Source organism: Arvicanthis niloticus, chromosome 2 (assembly GCF_011762505.2).
Source record: "Arvicanthis niloticus isolate mArvNil1 chromosome 2, mArvNil1.pat.X, whole genome shotgun sequence".
Classification (NCBI taxonomy): Eukaryota; Metazoa; Chordata; class Mammalia; order Rodentia; family Muridae; genus Arvicanthis; species Arvicanthis niloticus.
In genome coordinates, this window is record NC_047659.1 from 2942502 (window position 1) to 2958757 (window position 16256).

The 16256-nt window shown below is 42.7% G+C and overlaps 1 pseudogene; it reads left to right on the forward strand.

Annotated features, from left to right (window-relative positions):
• Positions 1–6424: 6424 nt before the first annotated feature.
• On the forward strand, positions 6425–7484 carry LOC117703698 (ribosome biogenesis regulatory protein homolog; annotated as a pseudogene).
• Positions 7485–16256: the final 8772 nt, after the last annotated feature.

A 16256-nucleotide genomic window follows, 5' to 3' on the forward strand; every position in this document is an offset into this window, starting at 1 on the left:
ATGTTGAAGTACAATCAAAACAGTGTTTAGATTAAGCTTCAGACAAGTCCAGGGGGATGGAACCTGCAGCAGAGGATACAAGTCTGTGATGGTAAATATTTCAGTTCAAGGCTAGCAGGGAGAGGGATGGTAGATGTTGCCTGTATCTTTGCTCTACCTACTGCCTTTACTCTGGGTAGTGACTGTGCTACCAGGCCCCTCTTAGCTTCCCTTAAATCTGAGCCTAACACAAACACAAACACACACCCACACAATTTTACAAAAATACTTTATCTCAAAAAGATTAGGGCATCCCATACCCACCATGACCTTTTACTCTTGACAGTATATTGATCTGTAAGTACAACCAGAAGTTAGAAATGTATAAGGCATTCAGTGATTAGCGACAGGCTTTGGTCCTGGCTGAACCCCAAGGCTGTACAAAGCATTCCTGATCTGCTTGCCATGCTATTTTCTTTCCCAGCAGCCACATCTCCTGCTCAGTGTCATCATGATTTTCTCCAATGCTGCACAGCAATTGTCCTGTCATCTCCTTAAAGTCAGAAGTCCTACTGAGATTTGTTGAAGGTTTCCTCTTATTTTGTGTCAATAATCAAAGGAAGGTAGTCTAGAATAAAACCTGCAATTGGGTCATCTCCAGTTAGACCTCTTTTATGCCAGCTAGCAAAAGACAAAGTGTCTTGACCTTGATCTTCACTTATTGCCAACCCCGGTTATGCATGCTGACCTCTGCAGGTGTCTTTATACTAAAGGCTCACCCCTATATTCTACATTCATTGACTCAAAACTCCAAGAATGTGACTGAGGCATAGGTGTCTTCAACAAAACTCTAATGGTCATTCTAATGCTCAGGCATTGCTGTAAGCCACAATATTACCTTCTCCCTCATTAGAGCAGTATTCTCTAATACCAAGAAATACAGTTTTGGTGCAAACTAATAAGAGGTCATCAGGTCTTTGAGACAGTTGGTCTAGGGAGGAAAGGGCAGGATTAGAAATTTTGCATCTGGCTCTCTTCAGGGGTGTTCATCATTTCAAAAAATTTAAAAGCCCTTATACAAAGAGCAAAGACACAAATCTGGTGTATTTTAGAGGAAAAAAAAACAGATCCTCTGTCAGTGCAAGCTGACATCACTGGTAGTATGGTCAGAGAGCACCTCGCCATCAGATCCCATGGTCAAGGGGGTGAGTCCCGGGTGTCCTTTGCAGGCAACTTGCTCCTCTCATCTGCAGGCCTTGGGAATCTGCTCAGGGCTGAGGAGGGGTGAGGCAGGTCTCAGGAGTAGGCAATCGGGCAGTGGTGCTCCAGGCAGCCCAGGTCTGATCGCCCCTTCAACCCCTCCCAGCTCTAGGCAAGCCCCTCAGGGAGCAGGTCTCTTGGTCCTGGTGCTAGAGCATAGGGTGCTGGTCAACTTTGCAGTCAAACTGGGTTCCACCACTAAAGTTTGCCAACTTGGTAGTTTCCAAAAGTTTGCCTAGATGGATGAATGACTGGTACCTCATTGTACCATTTGGGCTGGTTTCCTAAATTGTAGATTTTCTTTCATTTTAAGTCCTTGGAACACCAGTCCTACTCTTTCGGGATCTGGGTAGGATTCAGGGTTTCTCCAAAATAGTCAATACTTTTAAAGATTGCACTCTGGTGAAAGCAACTAACAGGCATTTGTAGTGGTGGAATTTAAGTCCACTTCAAATTTGGTTATGGTGTTCTCTTGGGGTAGGGCATGCATCCCATCCACATCTCGATATTAAATCAAGGCAATGTATTTAATATTAACATTAAGCATATGGGGAAGTAACGCTTTAAGAAACAGCACTTCTGTGAACAGCTTCCCATCTTCCAATACTTAATTGTGACAAAGCAAAAAAACATTTGAAACACTCATGAGACATGTGCTGCAAACCACTATGTATTCCAGTCATTGGGTTTCTTGGAATCTAAACTCCTGGCCATACACAAGAGTCTGTGGGGCTGTGTCAACATTTAGTAGCAACAGCAAGCCAGCCATCCTATTCCAGCAAAACAGAATTCACTGTTTAACTTGGAAGGAGGCTGGTGCGTGTTGGTTCAACTCTGGGAATTCTTGACATCTCTGCACTATGATGTTTCCTGCTGGGTTTGCTGTGCAGACTGATGAAACCTTCTCTCCTGTAGAAGTTCAATGATAGTTTTAGCTAATGTCTGGTGAAAGAAGGCATGTTTCATTCAACTGGTACTTTGGTTTCTCAGTTTGGGGCACACAGTCAACAATCACCCTTACTGACATGGGTTCTATTCCTTAGTGATGTTCCTCAGCATGGTACCATGCAGACATATGGCTGGGCATCTCTTCTGGGCCACTCTGGCCTTCCACCCACAATCTCTAGGTAGTGGCTGTCTGTCAGCAAGCACCACAACTCGCTGCAGGTCACCACCTGTCTATAAAGTGTCATCCTTTAAGATGCATTGCATTACCACACAGTTCTTGCTGGACTGTTTGCCTGTCCTGCACCAAAAGGTTTTTGAGAACAGACATATCATTTGACTTTGTATTTGCTGTGTCTCCCATCATTGTTCAGTTTGGTTAAGAAATTAACAGTGAACACCTATATATTTATGCATCACTGTCTGCCAGCTTGAACCACCAGACTTAAAATACACTCTAAACTTAGAGTAAACTGTTTCTTATACTTTAGTACAATGCATGCTACTCTATTCCTAGGTACCTCATGCCAAACCACTCACTTTATAGTATTGGTTAAAGTCAGCAAATGACATGGAGTAATATATCCTGAAGACAGACTGTAAGCGTCTCACAGGCAGGCTTGAACTCTCATTCTCTTTCTCCTCTTTAATGCCTATGTAATAATCAACCTTCTAAGAACTTGTTGAATGGCATAGATTTTACCCAGAAGTCTTTCAATGGCAATGGTCAATACACAACTGGACACAAGCAATCAGTCAAACAAAAAAGAGGAAGGTATTAACTATGTAACTGAGTGAGAAGTGACCTGTCTCCCGGTGCTTAAACTATTGCCAGCAGGATTTCTCACTGCCCTTCTTTATTTCTTGTTTGGCTTTTCTGTGTTTGCTTTCTTGTGTTCACGTGAAGACATCTTTTGTCTTACATGGGTAGCGTTTTAACTTAGCAAACATGTTAAGGGTATCACTTTATTCTCTTCCACTGGAGATGATATCAGAAGAGGACTGTAACTTACCAACTAGATTTGGCTGCCATCCCTAAGCATCTCAGTGTGATCACAGGAGTTAACTCTTGATGGCCAGGCCTGTGTCATTTGCTTGTTTCTATAACCAGAGGATGGCTGTTACATGGGACAATCAAACCAGATTTGTGGATCTTACATTCCAAATCAGCACTTAGAACCACAAATATTTTGTGTGGTAGGGCTTTTTAAAATCTGTGGATTTTAATATGTAACATACAAATGTAATAATTTATATAATCAAAATAAGAGACCTTGCAGATAAGATAAAAGTTTAAACAGGAAGCTCATACAGGCTTTGCTTACACTTTATATAAATATGCTTAGCCTGAAGATAATTTAATATACATATTATGACTTACTGTCAGATGTGGTGGTACACTCTTTTAATCCCAGCACGTGGGAGGCAGAGACAAGTGGATCTCTGAGTTGGAGGTCTGCTATCCATAGCAAGTTCCAAGTCAGCAAGGACTATATACTGAGAAGCTACTATAAAAATGTACAATTAGAATATATTTACTATGCCTGAAATTTCTGTGCAAACCCTCATGTGAGGTCCACTTGTGTTTCCATGAAGAGACTCCCGTTTTGCACTTTGGAGCATTTCAACACTGTGAGTTTTCACGTGAGGGATGCTCAACCTATAGTCTCCTCCAGAATGTTCCAAGATAGGGAACTCTGGAATTCCCAGAGCACCTTAGTAAGAAAATACACGATACTGCTGTCAGGGAAAAAGGTGACCTTTAGAACTTGGAAACATTCTAAGTATTATAATCTACTCCTGAAAATAACTTTCCACTCAATAAGGCCTCACAGGTGGTCCAAAATCCCAAAGTATTTGGAATATTTTCGAACAACCTACCTGTTGTGTGCCTAACTTGTTTTTCTTTCATTGGCCAAGGTACAGATGGGAGGTATAACCTTCTAGAAGTGAATTACAGCTCATTAAAAATGATGGAGTCTTTGACCTCCTGTTTGTCATGCATAAGATGTGCAAAGCCAAGACTAGATCAGGCTCAATGAAGTTCTTAAGGAATAATTTTCTTGGTTTGGGAAAATTTTTAACAAGCTCCTCTCCACAGGGTTGACTGAGAACGTGGGCTTGTCAGTGACTGAACACAACTTATTACCCATCGGAAATAGATGAGCAGCCACTTTTACTAACAGGAATTGTCCAAAGAACACTTTGGCAGTGCAGCCTTTTGTGCCTTGAAGTAACTATTGGGATTCAGCTTCATGATTGTATCTTTTCTCTTTCCTACCTTCAGGAACGTTTCAGCATACAAAGCAGTTCATTTTTCTCACAGATTCCATCATTAACGTGGAAGCCTAGGAAACATTATCTTCCTGAAGTTCTCTATCAACTGCCTCAAGCCTTGATGATAGAATCAATGCCAAAACTGAAAAATCCATTCCTAATTCCATTTATCTTTAAGGGGAGCAGGCTTTTGTCTAATTGAGAACTTGGAGTAAAATCTTCCTGTAGAAAAGAGAAACAGGCAATCCTATATGTTTCCTATAAGTAACAGGTCTCTCATTGAACGAATAATTGACATTAGTGAACTGGTTGAAGGCTAATTAAATGTGTAGCTTATTTACTATTTGAATTTTAATTGTGTTTTTCTATTCTGGTTCTCAACTGAGTAAGTACTTTACATTGTTCCATCAAACAAAAGTATTGTTTGTGGACAATGGTGGTGTATGCCTTTAGTCCCAGCACTTGAGAGAGAGACACAGACATATCTCTGAGGCTGAAGTCAGCCTGGTCTACAGAGCAAGGTTCAGGACAGCCAGGGATACACAGAGAAGAGAAGCCCTGTCTCAAATACAAACCAACAACAAAACAATAGTATCATAAAGGGAACAGACTTCCATTTTCTTTCTTTGGTGGCTGAGGCCACAATATTTTATAGCATTCATGGGGGTCAGTAAAGATATTACAAACCCAGAACAACTGTGGAAAATGAAGCCTCAGCAGAACCTGGAAGATGACAGTTACTTGGTAAAATAATGCCTTTAAATGGTAATAAATAAAATCTATATACTTCAAGTGTATTCTGAATCTCCTAGTGTTGGGAAGGGCACTCTTTTCTAATCTGCTGATCTCTGTGCTCAGGTGCCTGTAGGTGAAGCTTTATAGTACAATTGAAGTGACTTGACCAATTATCAGTGCTTAGCTGTATAACCTCCATGGGTCCCTGAAAACCCTGTGTCCTGCATTTCTATGAATCAACTGGACCAGAACATCCCCAGAGCCTTTGGGTCCTTTCTAACACCTGTGCTTCTGAGTTTGAAAGCAAAAGTCATGATGGCCTGTATAATAGTAGTTTTGTAAGCATTTTATAGGTAGATTACTAGAGAGTTCATCATGTAATCAGTGACTGACTGCTTCAACCAAATAAACTGTTTTGTGTAAAGAATCAGTTGTCTCACTTTAGATCAATAGCAATGTTTCTTGCTACATCATTTAAAAGGTGGCAGGAATTTTTGGTGCCAAACAGTTACCGTTTGAAAATATTCAATGTGCAATTCTAAAAGTCACAAGCATATACGCCATAAAACAAAATTATTTTCATTTTTCCATTTTGCTCTCTTACTTGGTGTAAGGTAATGTTTAATCAGAAAACTGTCTTTGCTGGTTCACTCAGGCTGTTTTAAAATGCAGGAATTACAGAGCCATTTTCTTTCTGGGTGGCGTGATTAGAAAGATATTGGATAGAAGAATGATTTATGTCAGGTGACAAGAGAACTCATCCTTAGACACTGGCAACTGTGGGTACTGTGGGGATGATTCTGTGTGCAATGAGGAGGAGAGCCTGAACATCTGACAGCAGTGGAAGCTTCTCCTCCAGCACACTTGGAGCTATGAGAAAAGACGTAAGTATGCAAGCGGTTCAAAAAGAACATGATAGGAAACACTCTGTGGAATTCATTTGAGTCTTTAAAATTTTTATTTCTCGTTATTCCCTGTGGAAACAACAAATTGTTCAACACACTTTTTATGAATTGCTGACTGGCACAAAACACGGTGGACAGAGAAGTATAATTTGTTGGAAAGCAGATTGTGTCTGCAGGAGTTCACTAGATAGTTAAATAGCTTTTTCTAAACTTTCTGATCATTAATTCATCTCTTTTAGAAATATAAAACAGAGTATCGCTGTAGTAGGGACACATTCTGCTGTTGCCCCAAAGTGAGGGAACACAGGTGTGCATCAGGAGCCATGGATGGCAAGAGAGTGGAGGAGCTGCTGGCCAAGGCAGAGCAAGAGGAGGCGGAGAAGCTGCAGCTCATCAAGGTGCACAAGGAGCTAGAGCTGGAATTCGACCTGGGCAACTTGCTGGCTTAGGACCACAATCCCCGGACAGTGCTGCGCCAGGCTGGACCCTCACTGGATGCTGAGCTGCGGGCCCTGGCTACGGACAACATGCAGCTTCTCATCAACCAGCTACTGGCAGCTGCAGACCATGGAGTGCATGGAGGAGGCGGTGGTAGTGCGCTTGCTGGAGCCTGCCATATGCCTGCCCTGCGAGAACCTGCTGCCCTGGCCCCTGCCCCTCACCCGCTGGCCTTAAGGGCATCCCATCCATTCCCAAAAGAAGACCAACCTCGTGTGGGACGAGGTGAGTGGCCAGTGGCGGTGCCTTAGGGCTACAAGCGCACACAGGATGACACTAAGGAATGGCTCATCAAGGTGCCTGGGAGCGCGGACCCCATGGAAGACCAGTTCACCAAGAGGATTCAGGCCAAGAAAGAACGCGTGGCCAAGAAAGAGATGAACCTTCTGTGGAACCTGGCCCGCGAGCACAAGATGCAGATGCCCAGCTCAGCTGGGCTGCACCCTAAGGGACACCAGAGTAAGGAGGAGCTTCGGTGGGAAGCTTCCAGGAGCGACTCCCCAAGGAGAAAGCACCCTGACCCTCTGGCAAGAAGAGGAAGTTTCAGCCCCCCTTTGGGTACTTCCCAGCCAAGAAAAAGAATCAGTGGGAGCTACTTCGAATCATGAACAGTAATAAACCTCAGCTGGAGGTGACAAGGGCCACCAACAAGCAGATGAGGGAAGAGGTCCAAGAGGAGCCTGCTAAGAGGAGGAAGATGAGCCAAATGGCAAGAGAAAGAGGGGCTGGCCAGGACCTTCCTGCAAGAGAAAGGGCAGCCTGCCTGCTGGGTCAGGGAGAGAAAAGGAAAGGAGGCCTGGGAGGCAAGAAGCATTCCAGGCCACCTGAGTCAGGGGGCAAGAAGACAGGAGTGCCCCCCCCCAAGGTGGGAAGAGGAGGAAGTAGTGTTGTAACCTCTGGACCTTTTCTGAAAAGCTAGGACTGTACTAAAGGTTAAGTTGTGCGTGCTGCAGGCTGGCTCAGGAGGTGGCTGCTGTCCTCAGTGAGATTGACATTGAAGTGACAGGTTTGCCTTCCCAAGAGAGTCAGTGCTGGACTATGAACTAATGGAGATGCTGACTGGAAGTTAGTGTATTTTGGAACGTGAGAATTATAGAAATGATATGGTCAGAACCAGGAGTAAGTTAAGGCCTGCATTTTTTATCTTGACTTTGGATAGTGGGTAAGAGTTGATCAGATTTCTGAGTTATAGTAGATTGGTTTCAACATTTTTGCATTATTTTTGTAACAAACCTTATATATTTATCAAAGCAAAGGAGGATGGGGGAAAATTACGTCCACCTGTGATTTACAAGTATTGTAAAGGTATGCTTTAACCTGATGTTGCTTTTAACTTTTACTGTTGGTAGGGGTTGTATGTGAAGTCAGTAACCTGGGTACCAGTACGGAGTGTGCTTGAGAAAAACAAAGTTTATAAAAACAATGGTTATAAAAAGACCCCTCCCTGGGCAGTGGTAGCCCATGCCTTTAATCCCAGCACTGGGAGGCAGAAGCAGGCTGATTTCTGAGTTCGAGACCAGCCTGGTCTACAGAGTGAGTTCCAGGACAGCCAGGGCTACACAGAGAAACCCTTTCTCAGAAAAAAACGATGAATAAATAAATAAATAAATAAATAAATAAATAAATAATAAAAAATAAAAAGACCCCTTGTATTAGGAAAACTTTGCCACTCACAATTAATATTAAAAGTATAGTGCTTTCTGATATTGGTTCAGGTTGTGGATTTGGCCAGTGAATTGCTTTAAGTGATATATTGGAACCACACTAAGTAATGGCAATTAACCTTGTAATGGTAATTAACTCCAGAAAATGGTTGTCATTTTGTTTGTAACTGATGGCTTTTGTTTAATTGGCTTGAGTTTACCAAGTGCTGGTTTGGAATTCAGTATGTAGCCAAGGCTGAGGTTAGAGAGGAGCATCCACACCCAGCAGAAGACTTCATGTTTATTTCTGTCCTGGATGTTTTTCCCCATTTCATCCATTTCATTGTTTTATTTTTGGTCTTAATAAACTTATCTTTGCAAAATTATATATATATATATATATATATATGTATATATATATATATATATACATATATATATATATATATGCAAAGAGTAAGACTATACAATGAAATTCATACTTTCATTTATTGAAATCACCCTGCTATTCCTGCTGTTCTCATAAAACCACAAGCACATAAAGGAAATTCATTTCTATACTAGGATTGACTATTATTCCAAATCCTTTTCATTTTACCTAATAAATCCACTGCTGTTTCTCTGCAGAATTGCCACCTTTGATCATTGTCACAGTGATACTACCTGGCTGAAGGAAGTAGCCCAGGACAACACAAACAATTTGGAAAGGACTTACATGATTTTTTCACTCTTACACCTGAGAGGTTAGGTCACATTGTACCATAGATTCAGAAGTCAGAAGCCACAGATGACAGTGCCAAACACAGTCCTTCCTGAACTACTGGACACATTTAAATGGAGGTTTCACTGGATCTCAGTGAACTCTTGAGTTCTCACTGGAACACAGAAAGGTAGATATTGGAGAAGTGATGGCTAATGGAACTACAGAGCAGCAATCCAATGTCCCTGTTGACCTTTGCTCAAGATGCCTACTATGTCTGGTTGTAATGGAGAAAGGGAGAAAGTGGGGTTTTATCTTCTGAAGAAGAGACATAAACTTTACAATTGGATATTCCCTTGGACCTGAACTCCTTCCTATATTGCCATGAACAAGGGAGTTTACATTGCAAAAATGGGATTGTGGAAACACATGTCTGAATATATTGAAACAATGTCTCCTCTCAAGGCATGTGCACAATAATTAGATATAATCCAACTTGCATACAATTAAAAGTGCAGGAGAACCATTGTTGCATTTGGGAACCAGGACACCCTGGTGAACTGGACTGTGGTACATGAATGGTGCCTAAGGGTAGATTTATCATGGAGAAGAATCTCCCTCAAGCAAGGACCCTAGACCTTTGGTACTAACAAAGATGAGCTGCCCATGCCAAGGCCCTAACAAACTCTCCCGTCCAAAGTGCTTGCCTTGTAATGAAGCAGAGAGAAATCTCTAGCTTTGAAGGAAACGTTGTCATTGTATATCCCCTGAGTCAAAAGAGAGACTCCAGGAAAGGGCACCTCAGAAACTGGTCAATGTGGGGCAAGCTGGTCAGCAGGTAGGCCATGGCAGTTTCCAGTGATATCATCAGTCGTCACTTCCCTGGACAATCTCTTGTATCCAGGAAAACCCGAGAATCTTCTGTGATGTCACCAGTGTTGTGGTGACACCAACTGCCTGTGGGGTATTCCTTCAGAGCCTCTGGGTTCACAAGCAGTCATGTTGTCCATGCTGCTCAGGCAGTTTCATAGGGACAATACAATACAACCAGAGACCAGACCTAGGCAGAAGGCATTCTGTAAAGCAGGAAGAAGGAGATGGCCCTGGGGAAGACACAGTGAGTCCTAGGCAGTTCATGGGGAAGCTTCCTGGAGGAGGGGTGCTTGAGCAGGTCCTTACAGGAGAAGTGCTTACCATCTGGAGCCTCAAAATTTCTCAATGGCAGACTCAGAGTCCAGAATTTCTGATGATTACTTTCGCAGAGATCCAGGAATTGACAAGCCTTCAGTTGCTTTGCTGAGAGATCTGAATTTCCTGCTGAGTAGCAAAGGATGCCAGGAGAAAGTTCTGTGAGAATAACAAAGCCTTACTCTCAGGATAGAGTGCTGAAGCATTTCATCCTCAATAGATTCCTGTAGGTTACATGAATATGTGATGCCAAGAACAGAGAGGGATAATCCCCTTGTCAAGTATCAAGGTCTCAGAGACTTTGGTCTGGAACACACATGATGTGGGCTGAATTACAGTCTGGGATAAGTGTAGTAGTGTGTGGTTTCTCATCATGCATTTAAGAAGCAAGGATAGGTGTTGGCTTGTGGGAGATGTTTCGTGCTGGTGTTTATGGTCAATTTTTTTTTGTGCTAAGCAGTACAGACTACATCTTCAGATATAAACTGACAATGCCCTCAATTTCTTCTTGACTGGGAAAGCTTAAGCACTTCAGGGTTAGTGGGACTGCAGTAGGGACTGAGCCATATGTTTAGTGATGTTGGTTGGGAGCAGGGACATAGGTGAGGAGTCCAGCTTGAAGATAGTGAGTGGATTTCTGGCAAGTCATCACTGCTTTTTTCTAATACTGTTCATTTTACACTGAGATAATGTCACATCACTGTATGTACTTGACATTGTGATAGTCTATGTGTGTATGTGTGTGTGTGTGTGTGTGTGTATGTGTGTGTATTTATGTCTGTGTGTGTGTATTCCACATATGATCCAGGGAGTCTGTGTAGTGTGATGGGGCTGGAGACTTTACCTGACTGACTTTTTAGGTAATGATAGTGATGAGGCCATGGAGGGTCACTTGTAGCATCACAGCACATGATCTCTGTGTGCACCTCTGATGGGCATTAGAAAATCTGGATATAGGCAGTAAAACCTTTTCCCTGTAAATACTGAAGTGTGGAATTTATGTAGTGATAGAACCAAAGATTGAGAAAACCTTGTCTACAAGGTGAAAAAGTGTCATCACAGGATTAATTTGGACTCAGAACTGTGTCATAGGCTCCTGGAAAGTTCTTGGAGACCTAATCTATTCCTTCAAGACCCCTCATGGAGCCAAAGCAGGTCAGCTCCCATTTTTTAGTTCCCTAGCTCACTGTGCCCAGATCAAGTGTAACAAGTTTAATAAGCACCAAGAGGACCCAGTACAAAGGCATTAGGTTGTGGTATATATGGGCTGGGGTAGTTCACGATTCAACTTGAATTGATGTAATCCTTGAATCCTTAGTTCAGGGATTATTTGCTCCTTGGGCCACACCCTTCCACAGGTTTAACTTTGAGATGATCATGCTGGAGATACAACACAACCAGGTGACGCGCGATCTCAAAAACATTCCGCAGCAGATCAGTGAGTTCTTGTATAAGTGCCAGGACTTGACTAAAAATAATCAACTTTATAGGTGAGTGACTAACACTGTTTTTTCCCAAGCACTAGACACAGAATGTGTCTGCTCATCATTTTCTTTAAAACAAAGTGAGGACTCTGGTTCTATACTGTTTGCCTCTCAACAGGAAGCTTCCTCCCTCAAAGAAAGGCTCTAGGATTGTGATCTTTTGAAATCATTTTGATCAAGTGTGATGACTCTGTGAGCCCCTCCAATCATTGTCCTTTCCAAGTCAGTATCCTCTAAATAGAAAAGGTGTGCACCTTGATGGAGACATCAATCAACCTTGAGTCTCTGGGGCACTGAAAACACATTTACAGATCTGGCTTGCATGAGACACATAGAATGATGTGTACCTGTTGGGTCTTCTCTCTTCTAGAGAAGCTTTGCCTTTTCTCTACCTAGAGGTGGTTCTCTAATACCAAAGACATATATGCAATCATGGGTCCCATGTCCTCTTCTGGGAGATACATGAGTCCCTGTTGGTGTCAGGGATTTCAGAAGTACCTTGAGTCTTCTGGAATGTTGCTTTCTTCTGGATTTGACTTTCCTATATGTGAGGTCCCATGGCTACTCTGGTCTGTAGTCTGGGGCTGTCTGGGAATCAGGGCCCATGATGAGAAGGGATGGTACTTGGAGAAGTGGGAGGAAGATGGATGGTGCCTGGGAATAATCACCATTTCTTCTTTGTGGTTCAGCATCAGGAACTGTCACCTCCTGACAGAATCTCTTCATATGAAGAGTGAAGTAAAAATGCTCTGGAATGAAAACAGGCAGCTGCTTAAGGAGCAGATTACACTGGAAGTGTGTTCTAAGGAAACAAGGAGGCTATGTGTGGAGGCCAGCATGAAGATCTATGACAAATTTTCCAAGCATATCCAACAGGTAAGATGCATGGAGGATGCTTAGGAGCAGGTTGCCCTCATGTCTAACCATAAACAATGTCAAGCCCAGATAACCATCCTCCACCTTGTCCAGGCATTCTCCTAATTCTTATCCTTTGTTCTGTGATCATTTACAAGATATTCTGTGGAGTTAGGCTCTCTCAAAAACTGGATGATTAGCAAGCACACACTCCTGATCAACTACAAGCTGAAGTTCATTAAGATAGATGGGGTGAACACACATTACACACCTACATGCCATTGTACTAGAGGGGTTCTATGTGGCTGCCTCCTTTGCAGTAGCACAGAACATTGGGTGAGGAAGTCAGGGCCTGTAGCTCGTTTGCTTTGGACCCATGGCTCCAGCTGCATATGTAGGGGAGGATGACCTTTTCAGACGTAGGTAGGAGAGGAGGTCCTTGGTCCCATGAAGGCTAGATGCCCCAGTGTAGGGGGGAATTCAAGTGCATGTAGCTGTATGGTAGGCTCAGTGGTGGTACATCCTCATTGAAGGAGGAGGAGGGAGATGAGATAGGGGGTTTCTGGGTGGGGAAGATGAAGAATGGGGATAACATCTGAAATGTAATAAAATATCTAACAAAAATTATTTAAGAAAAAAAGGTGGGGGGAGAGGTCTTATATCTTTTCTCTTCCTCAACCCTGCATTGCAAGATGGTCTCCTAACTGAGCCTAGACCTTGGTTCATACTGACAGAGCCTGACAGATAGCTCATCCATCAGTCCTGGTTTCTGTCATTGTTGCTAGAGTTCTTTCCTATAGCTTGTATTCAGGAGCTGACTGGATGAACAGGGGTGTTTGAAAGACTTCTCTCAGGCTGAGGGTTGGGTTGAGAGATGTGAGGCTTCAAGAAAAAGATTTCTCAAACTCTCTCAACCTAGTCTGCAGAAGTTACTAATTTTTTTTAGTCCACACGGAATGGATTACAGAGTCCTGGGTCTCACATGTAACATCATATATTTACAGTCTACATTCAGTGGTTCCTCCTGCATTTTGGTCTCCTTACTGTTTCCTGCTAACTTATGATTTCTGGTATGTGTGTGTGGGGAGGGGGGAGTCATATGCATGTCTGTGACAATATGTATATAGATGTGCCTGTTGAGAGGCCAGTTAAATACGTGTGGTTTTGATCAGTCTTTCTGTTTTGGTTAAGCTGTCTGACCAGCATCTTTGAATCTTCTGTCACCTCCCAGGCAGAGCTCCTCCAATTGCTTTGTCTCAAGTAACTGCTACAAGGTTTCATAACTCACAGAGAGGAAGAACATGTTTATATGTTTCATTGTTTTTATTTTTCTTGTTGCTGTTGTAAGAAAACAATTTCTTAACTTAGAAGAAGCTAATGCTGTCTGCTCCACGTGTCAGATACACAACTTGGACACTGTGCTTTCTTATGAGCTTTCTTGTCATTCAGTTGAAATCAGCAGAGAAAGGAGGAGGGCGTTTGTTTGCCAGGATGGGTCTTACCCAAGACACCTAGGCTCACATAACCCACAGTTGAGTTAATCAACCCTTTATCAAACAAACAGAACCCATGTTGCCAACACTTAAAAGTCAATAATTTCAGATTTAGCCCAGCCCACCCTTCTGAAATCTTACCATGTGACTTCAGTTTCTACTTCCCAGTCCTTCCTTCATTCATTACAATTTCCTAGCCTGGGTTTGGAGGCCCACCCATGTAAGGAACAACCACAAAGCAGACATGTAACTCCTGTAACCACAGCAGGATATGGGGCACAAAGGGCTGCTCAGCAACAGCTGGGTGCACACATGAGAGAAAAGGTGGCCCCAAGGTGGTCCTATTCAAAGGAAACTTATGGACATGAACACCAGGCTCTTGTTCTAAGATGGGAATGTGGGGCTCACCACATTGTCAGTGTCAGTTCACTTTGCATCAAGGAAATATGAAACAGAGCAGCAGGTCATCCTGCTGCTACACCTAGCTCAATAGAACAAAAGGAGACAAATAGTGGTGTAAAGTCTGATTGTCAATCATTGGTAGTGGGAAATCTATTTATCACTATTGAAACTGGTTATAGAGGGAAATCTATTTACCCATATTGAAATCATTTATAAGAAAAAAAGTACTTTAGTACATGGAGGTGAGTAGGAGGCTGCTGTGTCAAATCCATGGGCCTGAGAGTCAACAAGGCTGGCTAAGGGTCTGTGTCCGCCTCTCTGCTCTTGGTGGATAGTGACTGCCTGCTGGAAGGTCAGGTGGCTCATTGCATCTTCTCAGCATCCTAGTTTGTTTTCCTCATTACCTCCTACCATTTTTTCCAGCTTTGCCTAAGCTTGACTCAGTTATCTTTGGCCATGGATTTTGTCCTGGGTATAACTCTGTGAAACACTGAGTTGCTTAGTGTTGCATCTGCATCAAGCAGAAGGCCCATACCTATGATGAGGTGCTAGAACAGGGCTGCCTCAGACAGCCCCTTAGGCTCCTGGTAGTCTAAAGCACTCACCCTGTGTTCTGTCTGTAGCACTCTGTAAAGGCTGTCATTAAAAAATGATCTCCTTTGAGTTAAAATCATCCTCAAGTAGAGCTAGAGTAAATGAGGAACTTCAGACATGGCTGATGATATAAAATGGGGCAGCCCTGTGAAAAGCCATGTCCAACTCTTCAGAAACTGTATAGTTTCTGTAGTCCCCATTGACCTACCGACTCCAGAAAAAGATGTAGGTGTCCACAGAGAAGTTAGGGCAATTCATGGTTGTAGTGGTACTCCACAGAGGTGCCCTGAAGTAGAAACTATCCAGATGTTCTTCAGTCAAGGAGTGAACAAGTATACTGTAGTCCAGCCCTTCCATGAACTATTGCCTAGGATGATCACACCTTTTGGTCTTGAAGTACTCAGACTTATTTTCCACAAAATATCCCTGACAGAATCTCCTTATGTGAAAAAAAGTCTCCCTTTCATCCTGGTTACAGAGATTTCCTAGTTGTCTGGGCTCATAGCTTTGGTTACAAAGCCACACAGGCTGTGGAAAATGGAGGGTCTGTTGGAAGATGCTGTTTACTTTAGAGTCCCTGAGAAACAGTGAGCAAGATGAAGGAACTGGCTTGTCCTCCCTGATCCCATATGCCTTTGCTGGGAACCAAGCCTACTGTGCACAGCCTTAGGAACTTCCTAAGCAGGCTTGCATACCAGGCCAAAACTCCATATTTCCATCCTTTGTTTATTAGGGAAAAGCATTTATTTTATTGAGCTGTCTATAGGCTATGACTACCATGTTCATGTCCCATTCAAGGTTTTCTTTTCTTTTTTCTTTTTTTTTTAATTTACTCAGATTATGTTTGTGAGTACACTGTCTCTCTCATCAGACACACCAGAAGAGGGCATCTGATTTTACTAAGATGGTTTGTAGGCTACCTTGCGGTTTTGGGGAATTCTACTGAAGACTTTCAGAAGACAAATCAGTGCTCTAATGGCTGAGATATCTCTCCAGGATTTTGTCAATTCAAGGGTTTATTTCTTATGGCTTTATAGTGTCCTGGATGATGTCTTATATTAACATGATCAGGGAAAGTCAAAATGTTTCTGCAACTGTATGTATGAACATGTGCTTGTGTGTTCAGGAATGTGTGTGTCTGTTTTTGGGTGTGATTGTGCGTGTGTCTATGTATGTGTTAGTGTGTGTGTGTGTGTGTGTGTGTGTGTGTGTGTGTCCATTGCTGTGCTCAAACAATGCAGGATCATTTTTCTGTCTCTGAGGTATGAGGTACTAGGATGGGATAGCAGGAGCCAAGA